Source organism: Phalangium opilio, unplaced genomic scaffold, assembly GCF_054372755.1.
Source record: "Phalangium opilio isolate 3A_F unplaced genomic scaffold, DU_Popi_V2 ptg000024l_1, whole genome shotgun sequence".
NCBI lineage: Eukaryota > Metazoa > Arthropoda > Arachnida > Opiliones > Phalangiidae > Phalangium > Phalangium opilio.
Window position 1 is genome coordinate 3,524,590 of NW_028324155.1, and position 23,400 is coordinate 3,547,989.

Genomic DNA, 23,400 nt, shown 5'->3' on the forward strand with positions numbered 1-23,400 from the left:
GAGGGAGAGAGGGAAGGAGGGACGCTTGGGATGGTGCGTGAAGATTCTCCATCTCATAGCGTTTCAATCTATCTCGCTCTTCCCAAAATGCGAGGAAACTAAGAGAATCCAGCTCCTTTATTATACCATAGGGTAAAATGCAAGGAAAACAGAGAATCTACGGGGAAAACGAAACTTCCCTAAAGTACGTGGAGAATTTCTTATAATACTTCTTCTGGCGTTGGGCCAATACAGACAAGGAATGACCAGAGAGGGATACTCCCAAATTTAACCTAAATTGGCTTTATAACTAAGATAACTGTATTAGACTTAGTTAATCAATACGGGTAAAAATATATAGCAGAAAAGAAAATTCGATCAAAAGCAACATAGAAATTCTGAAATTCAAAGCGCCTTTATTTTCCAAGAAAGGATTGTTTTCCCCAGCCTGTTAGAATCCGTGGTGTGTAAAAAACTATTACGGTTATGGTTATCGCGGTATAAAAACGAAAATACTGAGGCTCAGAGGGCGAGAAAGGGCAAAAAAGAGAAGAAGAATAAGAAGAAAAAAGGGCGTGAATTAGTATCAAACAGACCACGTATGGTCTTTAAGAATTCTGGATGTTCCCCGATAAAGATTAATCCCTAGCAGACGTTCTCCGGGAAATAATACAAGCTTCCACAGCAACTCCCTACAGATGAAGAGAAACCTCCACCCCCTCATGTGTTGAAATAGGAAAAAAAGGGAGGAAAGGAAAACGAGAGAAAGAGAGAAAGCGAAAGGGATAAAAGAGAAGGTAAAGGATGAGAACGAGTGCAGCTGCAGGTGGAAACCGCGCGCGAGGAGGATCAAAAAAAGGAGAGAAAGAAAGGCGAGAGCGCGCGCTACCTGCCGGCGACGACGTGATCTTTTATCCGAAAGCGTTAAATGTTCTGTATATAGGATGAAGGAGAAGGGAAGGAGGGGCTGTGAGAGAAAGAGAGAGAATATAATCTTATCTAGCCTTCGATAAAAAGCGGCTACCAGCCACCAGTAAATAGCGGAAGCTCAGCCATCCCCAGCCAAAAAGGGGTATTGCGCGCGAAAAAGGAGCGCGCGCGTTGAGAGATAACGTCAAAAAACACCATATGGCCATCAAATTAATGTTGCCAGTCGAAGGCCGACCGACGCGCCTGATCTTTTAAGCTATATTTAGAAAACATCCCTCTATACTCCCTTGCCTCCCTCACAAAATAGGCACTCTTCTCTTATATTTTCCAAACTGCCTTAAAAAGATGTAGACTTCCAAGAAAGATGAATAAGAAAATATGGCCACAGAGAGAGAGGAATCCATAATTTTCCGTGACGTCACTCGCTTACATTTCCACGTGGATTCATTTGAGCGCGTCTAATCTCAAGCTAATGGACTATATACAAGCAAACAACTTATTACACAAATATATGAAGTCTAATTCCGATGTAAATAGGCCTGTTTCGCTATGAAAAAAAAAGGGTTAAGCTCCGTACCGTTTTTACGAGGGAGGTAATATCAAAAGTAATTAGTTTAAATTATAAACGAATGTGAGGGGGATTTTAAATTAAACACGGACCATTTTCCATACCCTGAATGCGCCACCACCGTGGGATGCCGAGAGTAAAATAAAAAACTATTCAGTAATAAAAATAAAAGTGTGCGGGAGCTAGAGAGAGAGTTCGGGCCGGGAAGATCTAGCAAGAATCATTAGGCAAATGGCGTTTTCTCGCATCAAGGAAGCGAGAAAAGGGTTATAAGGGGCACCATAGCGGGCGGGAAGGGGATGGGACCCCATGGTAGTTAAGAAGAAATGGCGAATCGGGATTTAACAGCGGTTTGCCCATTAGTGACGAAAAACTTTGCCAGCTACTAAAAACTAAATTCTTCGATTTCCTAATACCATTTCGCAAAGGGATACTGACACTATCAGCGTATTGTCTAACTTTGTAATAGACCTACAATACGTCTTACATTTAAGCTAAGGTCCAAATTTTTCTCGTGTTATATTCCTTTGAAGATTTGCAGCTAAGAAAAAATAAAGGAATCTAAGGATTTATGAAGGAAAATGCTGAGAAACTTCATCTTAAAAGATTTCCAAACCCCCGGCCGTTTCTTTCAGTTGTAAAATATTTACGCCAACTTGAGTGCGGTACTAGAAATGGCAATATGAATAAATCAAAGGGCATGCAAAGAGTTTAAAAATTTAAAATGAGAAGAGGAGGTAGCTAGCTAGGCCTAGTAGATATCTTACGCAAGAACGTTTACGCGGTGCTGAATTTTCACTATCATATAACGTACGCTACGAAAAACGGTGGAAATAAACTATATTACAATCCATAGTTGTCGCCTTGTACGAAGCGCTACGAACGAGTGGCGGAGTTTGGACGAACTAAAAGTAAGCGCGGTACTGAACTTTTCTAGTCCTTTCTGTAATACAAACATCGGCATTATTTGAAATATATATAAAAAATGGCTCGCGCCAAAAAAGAAATCAATAGGAAAAATAGTGGAATAGAAAAGAGCCCAGAGCTACGCAAAAACTAGTAGAAGAAAAGTGCGGGTTCGATAGAGAGAGAGAGAAAAAAAACTCCGCCTTCAAATCCAATTTATTTCTCGTGTACGTGTAGAATTCGGTAAAAGCCAAAAAAACTCTGTGTGGAAAATTCGAGTATATGGATCTCTTTTCCAAGAGCAGAATCGCGAGCTGCTCCCGCGAGAGGAAATGATCTAAATTTGATTTCTATAGCAAGAAAAAAATGAGTCCATAAAAGTACTGTTTCGGCGCCTACAACCAATTTACAGTTTTCAGTTTTTGCCAAAAAAGGTTTAACGCGATGAAAAAAAAATTGCTTCAACAATAGGTATCCATTTTTTCAATTGAGTATATACAGAGTGTTCCAAAAAGGGTAATACAACCAACACCCTGTATGATATAGCGTGAAAATTCGGAGAATAATATGGCAAAAAAGAAAAACTAGAGGTCGATGGGGGTCTCTTTAACTTCTTGATACAATTTTTTTTTTCTTTCATGTTTTCGATGTTTCTAACAAGGCTTAAAATATTATTTATATTATAAATGATTTAGCAGTATAGACTACGTTTCCAACCATAGTCGGTATGGAGTCAGACAACCTCCTTGTTAATTTGAAAGCTGGCAGTGACGCTTTAAGCCTCTTTTAAACATATCCCGGGTGTAAAAGAAGAAGAAGAGGAGAGACGCGTGGGAGAAACTTCGGGGGATTAAGGACATAGTCAGGCTTATTCCCTAGAAATTATAATCCTCCGAGAAAACAATTGAGCGAAATAGGAGAGAGAGAGAGAGAGAGAGAGAGAGAGAGAGAGAGAGAGAGAGAGAGAGAGAGAGAGGACACCATTGCACCACTACGAACGAGGAACATGGAGAGAGAATACTGGTTGTCAGAAATGGTGACAGAAAATATCCTAATTCTCTTTAGGAAATCAACAAAAGAATGTCAAAGCTAGGGGAGATGGTACGGATGCGGGGAGAAAAGAGAAGAGCATCCGTAGTATACGATCGAGAGATGGAGGATGGAAGAGGAAAGGGATGGTTACTATGGCAACGCTTAACTGCTATTACTAGTCGTCGCGAGGAGAATAATTGGCGGGGAAAACGCGCCCGAGACCAAATTTCACCCTCGTGTCGAGTTTAATTTTCTCGACAGCAATTAAGCGAGGAAAGCTTCATTATTCCACCATCTTGAAACGCTAGCGAATATAGCCAAGTGCAGAAAGGGGTAGTACGTGAGCAATGCCCACACTCTGGAAACCAGTTTCCGAGGAAGCAATTAACTAGGCCAACCCTAGTTACCAACCAACCTACCTACCCTGCCTTTCACACTACCGATTCTCGAGTACTTCATTATAAAGTTATCGGAGAATGACTTTGCTCGATTCCTCTTCAGTTAACCGGAGCTATCCGATTTCAAGGTGATATATAAAAGAGACACGCGTTCTCGACTCCCTTGATTATGTAAAATTTAAACGAAGTTAAGACAGTTTCGAGTGACAATCAAGAACAAAGGAGAACAAATTAAGACGTTCTTGATTTTAATTGCGTTTCGCATTCGAGCCAGTGTTCGAGTCAAAACATTTACCCAAGGGATATTAAAAAGGCAGCATCATCAGTGTCAAGTTGAAAACGAATCGAGCGCTACTTCGCTAAAATATAACATACACCTTAATTGTCCATTTAATGAATAAGCTAAGGTTCATTCAAAAATCAGTGAAACGAGGGAATTAGACGAGGGACTTCTCGAATGAGAGGAGGGGAGTATTTACCCGAATTCTAAAATGCTTATGCAAAATTTTGACAGAAGGGCTGACACCAATTATATGGCTAATAATAAAGAGTAGAATACCATGGGAAAGCGTCGCTTGAACCAAAAGGTTCGACGACCAAACTCATTTGGCGAAATACTATAATATTACAGCCTTATATAGCTCTTCAAAGCCGAGTTCCTCCTCTATAACTCATGGCCATGACAGCGAACGTATTAGTTAAATCGAACGTGCCTTCCATTTAATCAGCCCGCGGGCTAAATTACTCGAATATCAGAGACCTCCACGACATTTTGAAGCTAGGGTTTAAATTAGACGACCTAATTTCCAATCTAAAGCTTGGGAAAATCAACCATGACTCTAAACTATTTCGTGCTAAAGGCGCAGAAAGTCAATAAGCATATAAAAAAATAAATGTCGGTGGCTCTTCCTGTTCCAGGAATTGTTGTTGGCCTTTCCATTCGGATTAGGAAAACAACTTCCAAGTATTGGAACACTAAACATCAATATTTACTGACAAATATTATAGAGTTCTCTTCCTAATTTCAAGCTTTTTTAGCATATATAAGCATCGAGTGACATAAAAATATTACTTCATTGATTAGTTCTTACTCTCTTTTTCTACATTTCAAGATCAGGTCAGACGGAAAGAGAACTCGTACACTCGTGGCCTTGGCATTGCACTCACACACTTCTCCTCTCTTTCTCAATGTGGCTGCTGCACTCTTTTTTTGGCAGGAAAGTCAACCAGTCACAGCAGACCTTACGGAGGTCGAAGAACTATATAGCGCGGGCATTCTAGCAAACGATCTTTCTTCCTCCTCCTTCTTAGTCTTTCCCATCAACATTCTCCCCATTTTTTACCATTCCAGGACTTTATATACAATGCGTTATACCAAAGGAAAAAAGGGAAGAAAGAAAAAAAAAAATACTCTTTCCGGACGAAACTTTAGCGTTTTGGGAAGGAAACGTCAAACACGAAACGGTATTTTGAACAAATAACTAAAAAAATAAAATCACCCTGTTCCTCGCGCCTCCCATGTAGCCACCCCTTCCGTGTATTGATCAGTTGGAAATAAAACTAATATTAGAAAACTTTCTCTCCATCTCTCTCTCTTAACTTTTAAATTAAAATTGTACAGCCATAAAGAAATAAATTTATACTTTTAAGATAGATGCGGGAAAGTCAAATTGTCGCTGCTAACAATCTGTATTCCTTACAAGTTTAATTTTAAGATTCCTGTCTTTGCTTTTAACGATCTCTCACTTAAATTCAACACATTCCGAGTGTATAGAAAACTTAATTTCTCCTAGAGCAGCGTGCATTCTCGAATCCTCTTTTCTATCTTTTTTTCTTTTTTCCTTACCGCTAAATTGTCACTTTATACTCGGGAAAATAGTTTAGCTACAATTCGAATCTCAAAAATGTTGCCGCTATTCCGAGAGTTTCGATTGAAGTTAAAAGAGAAAAGAGCTAGGCCTAGGTCCAAGGGCCGGAAGGGAGAAGGAAGGAGAACTTCACCTAAATTCGCAACTAGCCCGACAGACAAGGAGGAAAGAGAGAAAGCAGGAAAAGAAAAAGAACAAATCAGAAAACGTAACAGCCCCGCGTGCACTGCATGAGCGGGAAAGAGAACGAAAGACCAAAATATATTATTTACTAAGCCTTGGCCACTATTCGGAGCTAAATTCCAACCAAATTCGTTGCCATAGTGATATAGCTTAATCCCCTCCTTTGTTAATAGTGGCGTTTCATCTTGGAAAACACAATAGCGGGTCGAGGGAAGGTCTTCCGACGTATATAGCGGCTGGAGGAACGTTCTATTTTTAGGGAATGTATTGGGGGATTCCACGACCAAGGCTTACCTCGTTAATAAAGCGGAGAGGTTGCTAGCTAGATCCGAAAGTTCTAAAACAAGAAGAAAATGAAATTATCAGCTCAGAGGCTCCCCCCCCCCCACCATTTCTAATTAGAATTTTTCGAATTACCACGAGTCTAGCCAGAAATTTTAATCCGAATACCTGATTCTCTTTAAAGCCTTATTAACAAATTCAAAAACTCAGCGAAAGGGTGGTTTACATTTGTTGTGATATTCGCATACAGTAACTCTAGCACGGTTCATCCCGACACAATTTTATTCAGTTTCCGCGATCGAATAAGTGGAATGGCTGGAAGGGACAGAAGGTTATAAAAGGGAATAAGGGTGACCTCCCTCCTTTTCCCGAAGCTAGTCGAGCAGACAGGTCCGAATGCCACCAATCGATAGCCAATGGTCAATCTAAAACCCTCTCCTTCTTCCACAAGGACCCCAGGAAGGGAAAAGGCCGGCGGCTCTATCTTACATCAGGGACGTACACGTGACTGAGCGTTTACAGAAACCGTTACAGAAGATAACAAAACTCCAAACTTGTATTTACGATATCAATACAACCGAAATGTATTTCAAACACTAGGAAATTTTACTTATTTCCTTGATTTTATCTGAATTGTAATGGTTTTCTGCTTGAAATATTCCAGAAAATCTTTTTCAAAACGATGTATCTGTTTGTTATTTTTCAAATTCTATAAATATCCATTCAAATCAGTTACAAAAACATGACAGAAAATTATTTCCTCTTTCGTACAGTAACTGGTACTTCAAGAACAACGTATTGTGTCGTCTTTTGACTTATTCCGGCTCGAACGAAATTTATTCAAAAGGCTTAGTAACTTGGTGTAAAATTCAATAATATTACTTCTAAGCCTATCTTTTCTCTGTTTAAAAAAAAAAGAAAATAAAAGCTAACTAGAATGACCTCGTATGTTAAAAATAAAAAGAAGGCGTATAAATTGGTGCGGTGTACACGTTCTCGGATGCAGCTCGATTCCCTAGCGGCCATTTCTTTCACGGTGGTTGGCTTATTTAAGGATTAAAAACGAGGCCCCTTAATGATTATCCGAAGGGAAAACCTCTAATTAGCCGCGTGCGCCCAGTAAAAAGAACAAAGAGAAAGCTAGTGCGAGAGATAGAAGACAAAAAAAAAATAAGGGTTGAACTTGGCAGATACAGGGTCCGCACGTTTTCAAAAGAAAAGAGAAGAGTTATAGAGCGAGAGAAGAGGAGGGGTACCGAGGAGTTTTTAATTAAACAGATAAGAAAAACCGAGCTTAGATAAGGGTTCTTCTTCGTTTAAAATGAGGATGAGAACGCACGCGATAAATTAAAAAAAAAAAAGAAAAAATATCTAAAAAGCCAAAAAAAAAAAAATTAAAATCCACGCTTGAATAATTAAAACAGAGAACAGAACCCACGTCGTACAAGATTGAATATTTTTTCTTAGCTCCCTGTTTTAAAATTACCAATCAATACGGGTTAAAATTAAACTTTAAAACTATTAATAAATACTAAGATCAGTATCGATGGTGTAAAAAATAACTAGAGTGAATCAGTATCGATGGTGTAAAAAATAACTAAAGTGAATCAGTATCGGTGTAAAAAGTAACTTAGTGAATCAGTATCGGTGTAAAAAGTAACTTAGTGAATCAGTATCGATGTAATTAAACAGACCAATATTTTTTCCACCCAAAAAAGGAAAAAAGAAAAAAACAGACAAATCGTTCCTTCTTTCAGGATTAGACGACTTGATGTACAAAGCAGACGTTAAAAATACGAGTGTTTCTAAAACCATCATTAACGATAACTGAGATATAAAATTGCAGACGGTTTTAAGTACTACTCATTTAGCTCAAGCTGACTTTCATTCCAAAATAATTTCAAGATGAATAAATATAAATACGAAAAGTTCATCCGTACAAAATTTTAAAAGGACCCTTGGAAAAGTGCACAACCAGACATTAAGGAAAACTAGGTCGTCGAACTCTAAAATTAAGAGGCTCTACTTAGTACTAGCGCGATCCGTTATATTCAAATTAGGAGAATCTAAGCTTGGCTCATTGTCTACGTCTCTGACTGCGTGAGAGTGAAATCTTCCTTTCGGTCATGCGAGAGCGTGGTCCTTGTTCATCCATTCTGTTTGCTAACTAGTCTTGCCCCCAGAAAGAGATGACTCGACTAAATTAAAAGAGGGGTAGGCTTAGGTCCTTTTGGCAGAGGAGACTCAGACCGAGCGATATCTGGCCGGGTCATTTCGATTCATAACGAAGGCCCCGGAGGAAGACAAAATAACTACAGATTCAACATCGCGCCCACTGTCCGCGCGCGAGGGTATATCAAGGATAACATAACCCTTTGGATAACGAAAGGGTTACGTAAAAGGGAGAGGCGGGGTGGAAAGAGGACGCTATTAATTTAAACTTTGTTGTTTTAAGGGCCGCCAAATTAAAACGCATCGATTCCCCGGCGATTCGCTTCATTAGCCCGGAAACTAGCGTATTTCGGCGATAAACTCGGGCCCCTTACTAGAGTTCTATGGCTATAGATGACCGGAAAACAAAAACGAAAAAGAGAGATTCGAGCTGCCCCCTTAAAACTACTAGAACCGTACCGTACGTCGTCCTTTTCAAAACTTTATTAGCTTAAATAAATTAAAGCTCCGCTTTTCAAAAATGCCGCCGCTTATCGCCCGTATAAATATACCAAGCGCAATCACAATAAAGGAGGCTAGATTGCGGGCGACATTTCATTTTGTTAACTTTGCAAAATTAAGGTTTTAAACAAACAGGGGATTTAAATCTGTAGAGTGATAAATAGAATTCATCATGGACCAAGGAGTATATTTGGAGTATATATAGCTTGTTATCATTTAAATATAATTGGAGCTGGACATCGGCTATCTATGACCCAATTACAAAGGGTAATGGACATTGGCTATCAAGCATCTAAGTATACGATTAGGGAATTTTTTACAAAGGGAAATCGAGCGCAAAACAGTATTTAAGTATCTTAATTACCAATGTTTATAATAAAATTAAAATTACTGAGATATCTACAATTAAAAATTTGTGGCAATATTAAAGATGTGTTACGTAGCTTCTGGAGGAAATTTTAAGGCCGAGGCCTTCAACGCTCATTTCTTACGGAGAATGGATTGTAAAATGAGGCCAGGCGACACCCCGATTCGTTGAAATGAACCGTGCCATCACGCGGATAGTGGAGGAAAATTCTCCATAGCAGGGACATATATAACGAAACGTATAGGAAGAAGCTATATAAGAGAAGGAAAAGAGAAATTGGCGTTGGCTACGTCAAAATCCCCAAAGTCCATTTTCCCAACAGCGGGAAAGCCGCCGCAGTCGACCTCAAAAGCGAAACTTAAAACCGACGACCGAAATTCCGACAGAAAAGGCGTTCTTCCAGACGAATAAATTTAAAGACGTTTACTATCTAACGAAGCGTGGAGACCGAGAGCATATACGACGTCGCTGCCGGAGATAGAAAATAGAAGCGCATGCAGAGGAACGGAAAACGAATGAACAAAATGGACAATGTCAAAGGTCAAACCCAACAGCTAAAACGACAGACTAGCGATAAATACGGACACCGAATATAAAACTATTTTTAACCCTTTCTCCATCGTCTCTCATCGTGTATCTCAATGAGGCGAGGAGATAAGCTCGCGCTTCATCCAAATAAAAAAGTAAATCCTAAAACACCAATAAAAATCCCGAAAATTCCCGGTAATCAACCAGCTATCCGACTGTTAAAAACTTGTTGATCAGTTAATTCCTTTTGGCTGGCGTGTTTGTTTTTCTTTCAGTAACACCTTTTTTCCACCCAAAACCGGATAGAGCAAACTAAACATCCCATTTATCTATGACCGAAAGAGCGGATTAAGAAATTTGTTGGGAAAATTTCGGAGGAGGGAAGAGAAACTGAAGGATCCCGCTCTGCAGACTGCATGAATTGGAGGAAAAAGAGAAAACTCGCGTGGATCTAGCAGGGGGGGGAGAAAGAATCAAGAGAGAAATGAGTTTAATTGTTCGTGAAGAAAAGGTTGCGGTATGCGAGAGCTCGCCCAAAAGGGGAGACTAGTGAAATAACACAGCGTGCACCCCATCCCTTTTTGCATCTCCTCTCAATCCTCACTCTCTCTCCGCTCCCTCCAATCTTTTTAAGGATAAAATTGCCAGATTCAAAGTGTAATTAGCTCCGTCACCTAATCGTCCGGATCGTAAAAAGAACAATGTACGTTTGGGGAAGAAGGGATTCTTGGGTATTTATAAAGAAAGAATTTCAAGATTTCACGTAAATTTAAATTCCGATATTTTTAGTGATAACAAAACGGTTTAAAAAGCACTAGTTTTGGATTGAAATAGATATTTTAATCCATAAATGTTTTAGAAACATAACCATGTACACTAAAACCGCTTTATGACAATATCCCGACCATAAGTTTAATAATAAAAGTTCGCAAAAATTGTTAAAAGAAAGTCACCTTTAGTGGGACGCTGCTTAAAATAGATATTTCAATATATGAAGTTTTAGGCAGTGTTCATATCGAGTATATTATACCTATAGCGAAACGAAACGCGATCCCATTTCAAGATATTCTAGGAACGTATCCTTCCAGCCAGCACGCTTATCCATAAAACATTTCTGTATGACACGATTTAGCTAGTGTCCCGGTCCCTTCTCCATGCACCCAACTTATTTTCTCTCTCTATCTAAGGTTAGTACGCCATCCATATATATAGAAGTATATATATTGTCGAATATCTAAAAATGACCCTTCCGTGCGGAAAAGGACTTAAAAGGCGAAGACGAAGCTATAGCCAACGCTGGGGTGGGTTGGACATCGCGGGAAAGTTCGATGGAAAAAGGATATATATATATATATAAAAGGGTTAGCGCGTGGTACGGAGAAGCCTCGCGCACAGGTGTAACGCGCCGCATCGCGTGAACAGTTCCTTCAATGAGCCCCAGACACGCGACTTTACTCCCCCAGTCCTATAAACCCAACCGAATAAAGTAGAACTTTGGGAAAACTATTCAACTAAGGGGTTAAAAACAATGTTCACTCTATTCGGCGTGTATTATTGGACAGATTCCCAAGTAGAGTGAGTATACCTGAATAGAAGAAAAAAAAACTGAGGCCGGCTAAAGGTCCTGCCTATAATTTGGTGGATCCTTAACCGACAAAACCACACGCTTACAAGCGACCTACATGTTGAATTATAATCGTCGCTACAACGATCGGAATAATAAAGCAATTCTATACACGAAGGTATATATTTACCCCCCTATGGGTTTTGGATTATGCAAATATACCCTTAGTCGTGACTTTAAACAGAGTTCATTACCAATATCATGAAACTAGCTCAAAAAAAGAAGCCTTATTAGTTTATGGCAATGAAAACATTGATATTTTATAGTGTATTGCAATTTTTACCTGTGTTATTTTAAGAGAATTTAGTTTAGAATAATTTGAAAAGACATTACGATAAATTTACCATCATAACGAATGATCTAAAAATATGATGGGTTGCAAAGGTGGGCGTATCTAATATCAAAAATAAATAAAATGGCGACAAATATGTGTTGCAAAACTGATAAAATTATAAGGAGGGCGAAATTTTTTTTAATAAATTTTAAACCCAAAACAAACTAAACTTAGAAGTCCAAACATTGTCCTATGGCGTATTTAAATACATGTTTCGAAAAATATACATTCCTCCCCTTTCCCAATTTGGTATTCATTCCCACTAAAAAATACTTATATATATGGAAAAGAAATAAACCATTTTCAGCATTCGATTTAAACAGTGCCAAAGAAAAATGGGAAATATCGATCCCAAAACTATATAGGAGCAGCAGTAAGGGACCAGATATCCGATAAAAGAAGAAAAAGAAGAAAAAGAAGAAAAAAGAAATAACACAAATCGTCTCCACCATCCCTCATATTCCATTATTGTAACCAAAGCTCCATTTACTCAAAAGTTTATTTTTACTCCCGCTGAGAATCATTAGAGAGTCTCGAATTTTCCGAATAGAGAAAAAGAAGAAAAGGGGTCCGGGGGAAAAAAAGTACATCAACTAACCGATAGTTGACGAGCAAGGCGTTTTTCTAACAACTACTATATTGCTTATGGAAAAGGATAATACCATAGTAGAGCGTTGTCAAATAAGTCAATAAACGAGTCGTTGAATACTAAAACACGACGGAGATTGCTGATTGGCCAACCCCTTGGCCTAATACGATTCGATTTCTAGTATAAAGGTTATCGATTTAAGAAAGGGTAACTGAATCAACCAAGGCCTAATGAAATAAGAAGAATAAAGTCTTTAATTCTATCAAAGACATATAGAAAAAAAAGGAAAAATTGAAGCAGTAAGTATATAGGTCTCTGAGTCAATTACAAAAAAACTATTTATGCCCTCCTAGCTCTTATTAGGCCTTAAGCTAGGAGGTTTTAAATTACCTCTGTGGCTACGTCACTTTCCCTAATTTTAATTTGCCTTTAGTAATATTTAATCGTGTGGGTAGAAAGGGTAAAGTTTAAGTGCTATTGAAAGCCATGGTATCTTCATTACATTATTGATCAAATTAATTATTTGCCTTAAATAGTGAGCTCCAAGAAGGAGTCAAGGGTCATTATTAAAAGCTATAGTGCTCGTTCTACTCCATTATCAAGGACGAAAAGTTTCATTAACTCTTTGAAAATTAATAGGCGAAATTAATTTATAATAAAATGGGCTATAAGGTTTTAAGATGAAATATAGTTGATCAATGGCTTTTATCGAATATTTCTTAATTTCATTCAAGGTTAATTTAAACTAATTAAAATTAAATTCTTGTACTCTAGAAGAAATTTCGAGCTCAGCAAATTTAAAAGGAATTAAAATTTTCAGACATAACCTTTTTTGAAATTTTTCGCTGCAAAAACAAAATATTCAATGTACTGAAGTTTAGTTTGAAAACTAAACTTATTACGAGTAAAAAAAAATCTAGAGGCAAAACATGAGTACGAATATTTTGGATGAAAACCCAAATGGGAAAGGAAAGACCAGCCAAAAAAAAATACATAAAAATAAAACAAAAAATATTAAAGAGTTTCCGTGGAAGCGAAATAATGGAGCTTCTGGGGTAATCCTTTTTTTTTCTTGTCCCTCTCTCTCTCTCTGGGACAGGGACAAGCAAGCTCCGAGAGATCGATCATAAGGAGAAGCGGATGACAGTGTACACGAATAAGCCGAGCGAAACCAAGCGGCTTTGGGTTTGGGAGCGTCTAGAGGGACAAGTACAACGCCGCGTTTGAAAAATATCGCGCGCATGTATAACACGAGCGGACTTTTTCCCAAAAGTTAAGTACGCGTTACTAATTCATTCTCGTTCAATTGGCTCAGTTCGGAAAGACAGCGCTTTTGCACCAGACTCGATTATCCCATGCTAAACGAACCGTGATATCCCCTCGTCCCTCCCCCCCGCCATTTTTTTAGCCCACACAATAAAAAATGAAAAAGATTTTTCCACGTACGAAACGAGAGGGGTACGATACTTTGAAAATAAATGTTTCCAATTTAAAATTCAATAATAATAACAAAAGATTAACGCACAAATTTAAATAAGATACCATTATTTTAAACTTGATTTGTAAAAAAATTAATGCAAAGCCTCGAAAGATTCCAATATTAAATTTCTAACTTCACATAAGTTACATATGAAAGTTAAATATTCAAAGAAGTGCCTACCCCCTCGTAGACTGTGGTCTTTTAGCCATCTTCCAACTAGAGAGAACATTTTTTGGCCATTCTCATATTTCATTTTCTCTCTCCTCCGTTTCTTATGACAAAAAAAGTGGAAAAACAAACGCTGAGAGAGCAAAAGAAAGAAAAAATAACCAAAACTATTGTTTTGTCTTTTGAGCCATTTATAATCGGGGGACGAATAAATGGTTTATAAAATACGTATGGTTTAGCTTTTTCTCTCAGAGGTTTTAAACATTTAAGCTATAGGAAAGGAAAGGAAAAGAAATAATTTTATCGTAACGATTATAAACATTAGAAAAACATTAAATATCGCTATCTTTTCTAAGTTGATTTCTTACGTTATGCGGGAGCAATGAACCAATCGGGTAACACCAAAAATTGTCATTTTTGAATTTTTAAAATTTATTTTCTATTTGATAAAACGTTTTTAGATAAATCGCTATAATTCCCTTGCGCAAACAATGCACCAAATATATTTTGAAATTTCGTCTACACGTCTATTTTATATTATAAGATCAAAAATATATTTTTTATCGAATTAGAGCTGTCATTTTAAAAATATTCAAAATCAAACAGGGGGTCATACGGACAAGATGTAGAGTGCAATGTATATAATGAGAAACCAACATCGGTTTATCGATATAGTATACACTTTAAAACGATGCTGGGATGGATACATAGAAGTATAATCCTCCCATACCTTCCGAATGTGAGTGTTTTTATAGCGATATGAGTAATAGTAGAGGGTTTCTAAAGACGGTATAACCGTTCTCTTTTCAAACCACGAGGAAAAATACTCTAGGGTAATAGGCTCGTGGCAATATAGGGGAGAAAACGCGGCGAACCGTTAAAAAATGGAGACGCGAGTCGCTATAGCAAACGAGAGAAGAATTCAGGAGAAGAAGAAAAAAGTTATCGCGATGTTTATACGTTTGACGGGTCCGGGCCGAAGCTAGCAAAACGCAACGTCGTTCGGATGAAAGCGACTAAGGATAAAAATCCCTGAGAATCCATAGGATGTAGAGTACGATAGGGATGGTAAAAAGAATTCCTTTCGGTATACCAGCGTCCATCCTCTCCCGATTCCGATCCCGAGGAGGAAGAGGAGGAGGCGGCGGAGAAGTGTGATGGGGATGAGAAAGAGAAGGAGCGCAATCCGATACGACGGGATATAAGACCAACATGTGTCAATGTAAGTTTTACAACGAATCTCTGCTAAGTTTTACAGGGAAATCTCGCCTCTTCGTCCCAATTTTGTAAGGAACACTCGCTAGTATCGCGCGTGATGGGGAGATGAGCGCGTGGGAGGATGGCGAGAGATTGGGGATGCGAGGAGAAGCCCGAGAGAAGGGATGACTCATCGCCATTCTACTCCCTAGCGGGGGGGAAATATCGGGTTCGGATAGAGGTTGGAGAAAGGCAGCCAGCCGTGCTTTTAGATCAAAAATGTCTCTCCATCCTCCTCCACTTTCTCTCTCTCTCCTTGTTTTAAGAACGGGCGGTACAAAGGAGGATTCGACTATAACGCTTTATCCAGACCAGTAACGGTCTCCTTATATTTCTCAGAGGGGGAATTATTAAGGTTCGCGGATATTTCCACGCGGCCCCGTTCCCCATCATAAAACCAACCCGGAAAAGGGATAGCTACGTTCGAGAGCGCGTGAACTAAAGATCACGGCACCAGCAAAGCGTTCCAGAGTATAAGCGTCGGGGAATTCAAGCTATAGCTCTCACGGCTTTCCACCAGGAAGGTTATTATTACTTTCATAAGGTAGTTAGAAGCCGAAACCCCGTATAAAACTTCACCATCCCTCTTCGTACCTCACCCCCATCCTATCTAAGACTTATTCCAGCTATACTTATTCCATTTATCGATCTTCCAGTTATAACTTGGCAAAATGGAATTGTACAACGAACGTAGCAGAGAGAAGAGAAGGGACCAGGGAGAAGGGAGGGCTCCGATATTGAAATTTTTAACATTTTACAGATGTTACAAAATTGAAAATACCGCACCGCTGCATGCTTGGTTATAAAATTTATATCCATGCAGCTTTTCCTTTTCAATTGCCGTTGGATATTACTTGAATATTTTAAAGTATTTGCGCCAATGAAATGAAGTTTTTGAAGCTTTAGTAATTTAAAAGATGCAGGCGAAATTCATTGCAGCAATTTTAATTATAGATGATTAATTCATCTTAGAAAATAATCATTAGCTATTCACGAAGAATTAATAAAAAAAACAAAGTAAATAACATCTACTCCTCTTAAAGACCAGTTTCTAACTTCCTTCCTTAATTCCTCAAACCTTTTCTTGAGCGAAAACCAAAATTTCCAATCATAAATTTAATAGTACCTTAAACGGTAAAGATATTGCAATAAAATTATCATGGATATTGAATAAATCTTTCGCAAGTAATAATACAAAAGAATATATAAAACTGTATAAGTGCACCATTGGGAGCATAACCTTTAAACGATGGAGCGTTTCAATATTGTACGTATAGGGACCGTACAAATGACCGGGTAGTTGATAAGGTGCCACCACCCACTGTATCCAACTGATGGATTAGAATAGGAAAAAGAATAAGAATGGAAAAACCACGCCTCGTCTTTGTAACACTTTGACTTAATAATAGGAAGTGAAATGACCAAAGCAAAGCCAAGGGTGCGGGGCCACGCCTTTGAAACTAGACTACGACTTTCCATATATTACCTACTCCGAATTTTGCGCAATTCTAACAATGCAATGACGAAACATTGGCTCAAGCTCCTTTCGAATATTATACGCCTAATATATTTAAATAGAGAGTTGGGGAGGGGGAGGGGCTTAGCCCGCGGGAAAATATTTATCGATTTATCCAAAAGCCATACTTCAAAGTTTGAATATTAACGCGAAGAGCTATAGGCTGTATAGCTGGAAATATGGAATAATAATTGGCGAGATTTGTAGGAAAGGTTCCCAATCCGCTTGGATGGGGCTGAATGTAGTAAGACTCAAGGATCAGGCCCGAAAGCTGTGTAGGAGGAAAGCGAAATGGGAATGGTATATTTTATATCCAATGGAAATTGATTTTTAGTCACGAAAGCGTGGATGATACATACAAACGTTACCAGGAGCATTTTTAAGGTTATTACTGTAACTTATTCGACACGTGGTGCTTCACTAAAAATATTAAACTTTATAGTTTAAATTCAAATTCAACTCCATGTATACTTTACTACTCCTAGTTACATCAACCTTTGATAAAAGGGAGCAACACACTTTCTCTCTCTCTCTCTCTCTCTCTCTCTCTCTCTCTCTCTCTCTCTCTCTCTCTCTCTCTCTCTCTCTCTCTCAGGCATTAGAAAACTTGGGGAGAAAATTCTGACCTTATTTATTACGTTCCAATCTCCTCCAAACGTTTTTACTTTTGCGCTCTTTAGAGCTCGAAAGTATTGTTCCGACCTCTGTTGGCTGGACGGCTGGCTGGATTTGGTGTAACCGCATAATAAGATTCTTCATAAATAAACTTTTTGAATTTCAAATTTCCCGCGAATTTTCGACTCGAAATTCATCCGTAGTACACCTCACACCTCATAGGTGGCGTAACGTATTTAATTTCAATTGAAATTATTTTCCCGTCGGCGCCGGGCCTCGAACCCGCGATATCCCAATCCATACGAGACGTCAGTGAAGACGTCCGAGCGAGCGCGTTACCACGAAGCCACGCTTGCTTGTAATATAAAGCGAGATAAATTATACTGAAGAGAAGAAAGAGAGAGTTAGGATATGGACCCCCCCCCCCATCTCCCCGACGCCCGCACTTACTGCGTGGGTTTAGCGGGAGACGAGAGAGAGAGAACTGTGCAACTGTATGGACCCCCCACCTCCCCGACGCCCGCCACTGGATGCTGTCGAATATATATTGTATCGCGCTAGAGGAGGAGAGACAGTTGCTTGCAATTTTTTTTTGCAATTTATAATTATTATATATCTTTTTAATCCTAGGCAAGATTAGATTTCTACTTGGGAACTTAAACATTACAATTAATATTATCATATTAATCAAAAAAGAAATTAAGGTTCTCCCCGACAGAAGGCGCGCTAAGCAGAGAGAGTTTTCTAATTTCACCAATGATATCGTTTTTTAAGACTCGTCTGCTTAAAAGTTAGGCAGGTTGATTTACTAATAAAATTAAATGTATTAACAAAATGAAACTCGAGTCAGAGTTTTAAAACTATAACTAGTTTGGGACGGAGGTACCATTGCTCACTATTTGTTTGGCAAGTTTAAAATTAAATGATCACTTAACGGAACTGACATAAAATAATAGGTAGATTTTTGCAGAATTAAATTGCAGATTCTTTGCAAAATTAACTAATCATTTTGGCAGTTTCCGCTCTCGCTGGGTTCATCTACTAATAACAGTTACGTAAGTGATAATTATAAAAATAAAATCAACAATCTCATAAAATCAACAACTCAAAATATAAAATGAAATTTATGACCAAAATGAATCTAATTTCAATCAACGACAAACGGAATCAACGTGTTCATCTCTCCATCCACGGAAATATGAAATTTCTACATGAAACATGAAAGTGCTATCAACCTAACAATTTTTAGAAATGTAATTTTAATCAGTGAAACATACTCATTTAAAGTTAACTAATTATAAGTCTCTAATTTGATTATTATATTTAAAAAAAATTATATTATTTAAGTAATAAATTTAACGATGGTGTTGATAGTACCAATAGAGTATTCAAGGATTGATTACGTTAATATCAACATATCAAACAAAAAGTATTTAATTATAATTTGGAATTTCAATTTAAATTTATACAGTTTTTTAAATGCCCATTGAGATTCAGAGTCTGTCACTGAATGTTGAAGATCTCCAGTCTCTGCCAAGTGATTTAAATTTTCAGACCCTCTCTGTGGGAAAGGGGGAATTAAATTAACGAGACTTACAAACTGACATCATCCTTAAATTAAATAAGGATTATAAATTAAAATTTAAATCAAGGTATTGAAGGTTTAATTAACGTTACTTTGAAAGTATCGAATTAAAAATTTACAACTTAAGCTCATCAATAAAAAGAACATTAAGATAATTATTAATAGGCATAAACAATCATCAATAAAAAGAACATTAAGATAAATATTAATAGGCATAAACAATCATCAATAAAAAGAACATTAAGATAATTATTAAAAGGCATGGGCATGGACAATTTTACTCGGACCCCGAGTCCCCGAGTCCCCGTCCCCCCGTCCCGATACACTAAAGACCGAGGCTTAAACCTCGTAGCTCGCGGCCATCTTTATTGTTTACATCATGGGCTCGTCACTACAGGGTAGGAAATAAGACAGGTTTACAAGTCCCAAACCAGTTTATTAATTGCTCGGACCAGTTTATTTATTCCAAAAGTTGGGGTCAGTGGTATCAGGGAGCACTTTATTAATTAGGGTTTTTGGAAAAAATAGACGGTGGGACCAGTTTATAAATTCGGGGTTCCTTTTTAGAATTTTTCTATCTCAACTCATTTTCTACCAATTCTACTCCTAGGTAGTTAGTACTCCTTGGCTACAACTTCCCTACAAAAGTTTTGTATTCTATTGACTATTGATCTTGTCTAGCGTCTATACTCTAGAATGAGTCTCTTGTAGTCGACAGTCTAGACCATAGCCAGTACTAGTTGTCAGTAATCGTATTTCTCAGTAGTGCATGGTCACATTACAAGATTTTGATCTGGCTTACTGATAGCGAGAGAAGATATTGCCGCTGAATTTATGGAAAATGCAATAAGGAATAAGGCTAGTTCAGAAAAGGATTAAGAACTTCAAATATCATTAGACATGTTGATTGATATTTAGTGGCAACTAGTTGAAAAATTGTGATAAGAAATAAAAGTTAACTGTTATGGATTGTTATATGCTACTTTTTCCTACAGTAAAAAATTCAAATTCAATTAGAATTTCCAGCTTCTTTACTTTTGTGTCTTTACGTGCTTTTTATTCTCACCATTTTAGAAATTTAATTTATAGTGGGACCGGTAAAATAATAATTAATGCGAGGGTCACTGGTCCCAAGGACCACCACCACATCCGCAACACCAATTCGCCGCAACCCACTCCGAAACAGACGAGCGCCTGAAAGGCTCAACCTATGAGACAGCAGCTAAACCAAGCTAAACAAACTTTTCACCATAATAACAATAACCTCATAAAGGACAGTATAAATAATGACTTTAAACAAACTTTTCACCACAATAACAATAACCTCATAAAGGACAGTATAAAATAGTGACTTAAACAAAGTTAAATCTGAATTACAATCTACCTCATTAAGCTCAACCAAACTGTTACAAATGCATAGCGCAATATTACAAGTTGCCAATGATCTTCGAATTTTATTGTTAAACCCTCACATTATCTTAAGACTCATACAGTCACTGGGTTTTAATCTCACGGGAGAGTATTGCTATATTCGTAATTCCCGCCTATTCCAAACACAACCTAGATGGCGCCCCATCCTCAGATATCGATTGATTGTAACCCCCATTTTCTAATTGTCTGTTTACCAGGCAAATTCAAGGGGGGCTGCCATTGCGTCTTAGTAGTTTTTGATACCGCCATCTAGCGTCGAAGTAAAGCGTAAAATTCGGTATTTTTGTCTCTTTAAACGTCGGTGTTTAAAGCCATCTAGCGTTCAAAAGCAGGAAGTTCAAAACCTTCGTCTGAAATCCTTTGGCTCGGTGAATCCGATGATTTGAACATATTTTTTAATTCTCATTGGTAATTAGTAAGTTTTGAAAAGTAAAAATGGCAAGCTGGGGTAGAACATGTTCCGTTCTTGGCTGTAAAAGTAGTGATAGGGATTTAAGGGAGTGGAGATCATGGGTTTGCAAACTTCATTCGGGACCTGACAAAGGGTTAACTCTGTGTCATAAAGATTGTTGTTGTCCGCGGCCATTTTTAAAATACGGAATAAAATCAAAGTACAGAATTCGCTCATTAGATGGCGATTACCAAAAACTACTCACATTTTAAAAATGGGAGGTAACCTCGTACATCGCGTATAGGAGAGAACACTCCTCGCTTCTTTATCCGCACTCAAGCGGCATCCTTGCCACCCAATGTAACGAATGACCATAATCATATGGTAGAATAAATCTTGGATATTGATTAGTATATCTAGCCTAATTAATCCACCAAGACTTGAACACTACAGTTAATTACTTATTTAATTAAACTGTAAACCAAATTCTTACTAGATTGGTTTTATTCATAATCGGAATGCTATTTTATAAACAATGGAAAAAAACCTGAAAATTATAAATTTGTCGGGGTCAATGAATATAGTAATACTAATTCTAGTCACTAGAGGGCGCGCAAAAGTGTAATCTGGCCGGGGCCATCTTGTTTATTCTAGGCCTAGGTTTCAAAGCTTCAACTCCCGACATTCCCCGAAATCCTCGAATCTCACCAGAGACTATATAAAAGTCTAGAATCCATTTTCAATCTAAAAGTATAGCGAAACGAAGCCGTATCTAAACCCAATCAAAACGTACGAGGTTTCCCCGCTATTTAACGCGGTATATACTTAGATTGAAAATTTTGACCCAGGAAAATGCCTAGGGTTGCCTTTCAAAAAATCCTTCTTCTTCAACTTATTCCCTCATTTCCATTCGCGAAAATAAAAATATCCCTTCCGAGAAAAAAAGGGGAAAGCGAGAGGCCCAATATACAAACTTTTCCTTAGCCCTTGGTATTTTTGGGGGCCCTTATTCCACCCCCTTAGGGCCCAGGAAAAAGCCATAAAATTTGCATACTATCCGAGGTTTAAGGACGACGTCAAATTCCCCAACGTGAAACCTTCTTATACGTCAATTTATACGATGGTGCCAAGAAAATAACTTACTTTCCAATCTTAAAGAGTAAAGAATGTAAAAAAAAAAGTGAAAAATCTATAAAAAAAAAAATCAAAAAAAAATGGCGCTGAAGCTAAATACCCCAAAATGATTTAGATGCCTGGAACGGACACTCGATCGAAGATTTTTTTATTTCCTTCTTTTCCTTTAAGGAAGGGGGGGGGTTAAAGAAAAATGCGTGGGAGGGGGAGGAGAATTCGGATCAATGTATTAAGATAAAGGGTTCGGGTTATTGGGGTCCTACTAACTAAATTAAGGATTTTATTAATCGAACTGGCTACAAGTTCATTCAGTTACTGTTCCTGAAGGCGCCTCCAATTCTCTCCAAAACTTATCCGTAACTGGATTAAATAATGATTATTATCGTCTCTTAGACTTAGTAGAGTTATAATTAATGACGAATTTAATTCTATATATTATATCAAATCTTTGTGGAAATTCAATTTTAAAAATTAAATCATGCAATGAAATTTAATTAGTCCGGATGTTACTGCTTCTTTAAATTAAATTAAATAAATGAAATAAATCAAATGTTTTCGCGATAAGAAATAAGACGATAATTTGCAATTAACCTATTTGGTAGAAAGAAAAACATAGACTACTTCTTTGTTCATTTAGAATTAGTCGTTAAATAGAATAATATACCTAAAAAAATTCGTCTATTTTAAATTCATATCTTGTTTCATATTGTATATATTGGAAACATTCATTATTTTATAAAGTCTTTAGATTAAAAAGTTCACTTTCGTTTCATTTCCCACAGGAAGTTAACAGCAACAACAACAAAAAATATCCTGATTTCTTTCAATTTTACAATTCCAAGATAAATAAATGATACCATATAGAATCCTGGAATTTATTTTATAAAATATTTCCCTGTAAACTTTTGACGATCGATATGATATCTAGCTAGCTATCTACCATCAAAACCCAAAAACCTCCTTATTTTTTTACATTAATAATAAATTCATCTCGAATCACCGCTTCGGAATTGGATGATGCTACCCTATCTATTTTTATATCAGCCATTTTTTCTTTATATACACATACATATATATATTATCTTCTTTTCGTGGAAGCTTTCTTCGACCATATTTCATATTCCCTATAAACGTCTTTAGAAAAAAATATCTATATATATCTATATATCCAACCAAAGGTTCGCGGACCCTTCTCGTTCTCCGGTAATTGGGGGATTCTGCGTAAGATTGGGGATGATAAGGAGCAAAATAAAAAAAATGTTAGGAATAGGGCCTATTTTTTTTTGGCTAAGGAAAGAATCGGAAAAAAGCCTCCTTTTGAAATATCAGTACAGTGGCGTATCGGGGCAATAAACACTATATTTCCTCTCCTATCTACACCTACATCATTTATCTGAAATATGGCCATTCCTTTTCCACTCCTTTCCTCCCCACCAATGGAAGAAGATTCTATTTGGGCAAGGATAAGGTTTGCAGCTCAATAACTTTGGCTGTCAAAATATATTTAATTATTTATCCAATACAGGAAATTCGATTCGTGAAACCTTTCAACTTATTTAATA

The 23,400-nt window shown here is 37.5% G+C and overlaps 1 long non-coding RNA gene across 1 annotated transcript; it reads left to right on the top strand.

Moving 5' to 3' along the window:
• Positions 1–17,345: 17,345 nt before the first annotated feature.
• LOC149692199 (uncharacterized) lies at positions 17,346–21,117 on the top strand. Its single transcript, XR_016382647.1, has 2 exons — positions 17,346–18,203; positions 18,268–21,117. It is a non-coding gene; the product is annotated as an uncharacterized LOC149692199 (long non-coding RNA).
• The last annotated feature ends 2,283 nt before the right edge of the window (positions 21,118–23,400 follow it).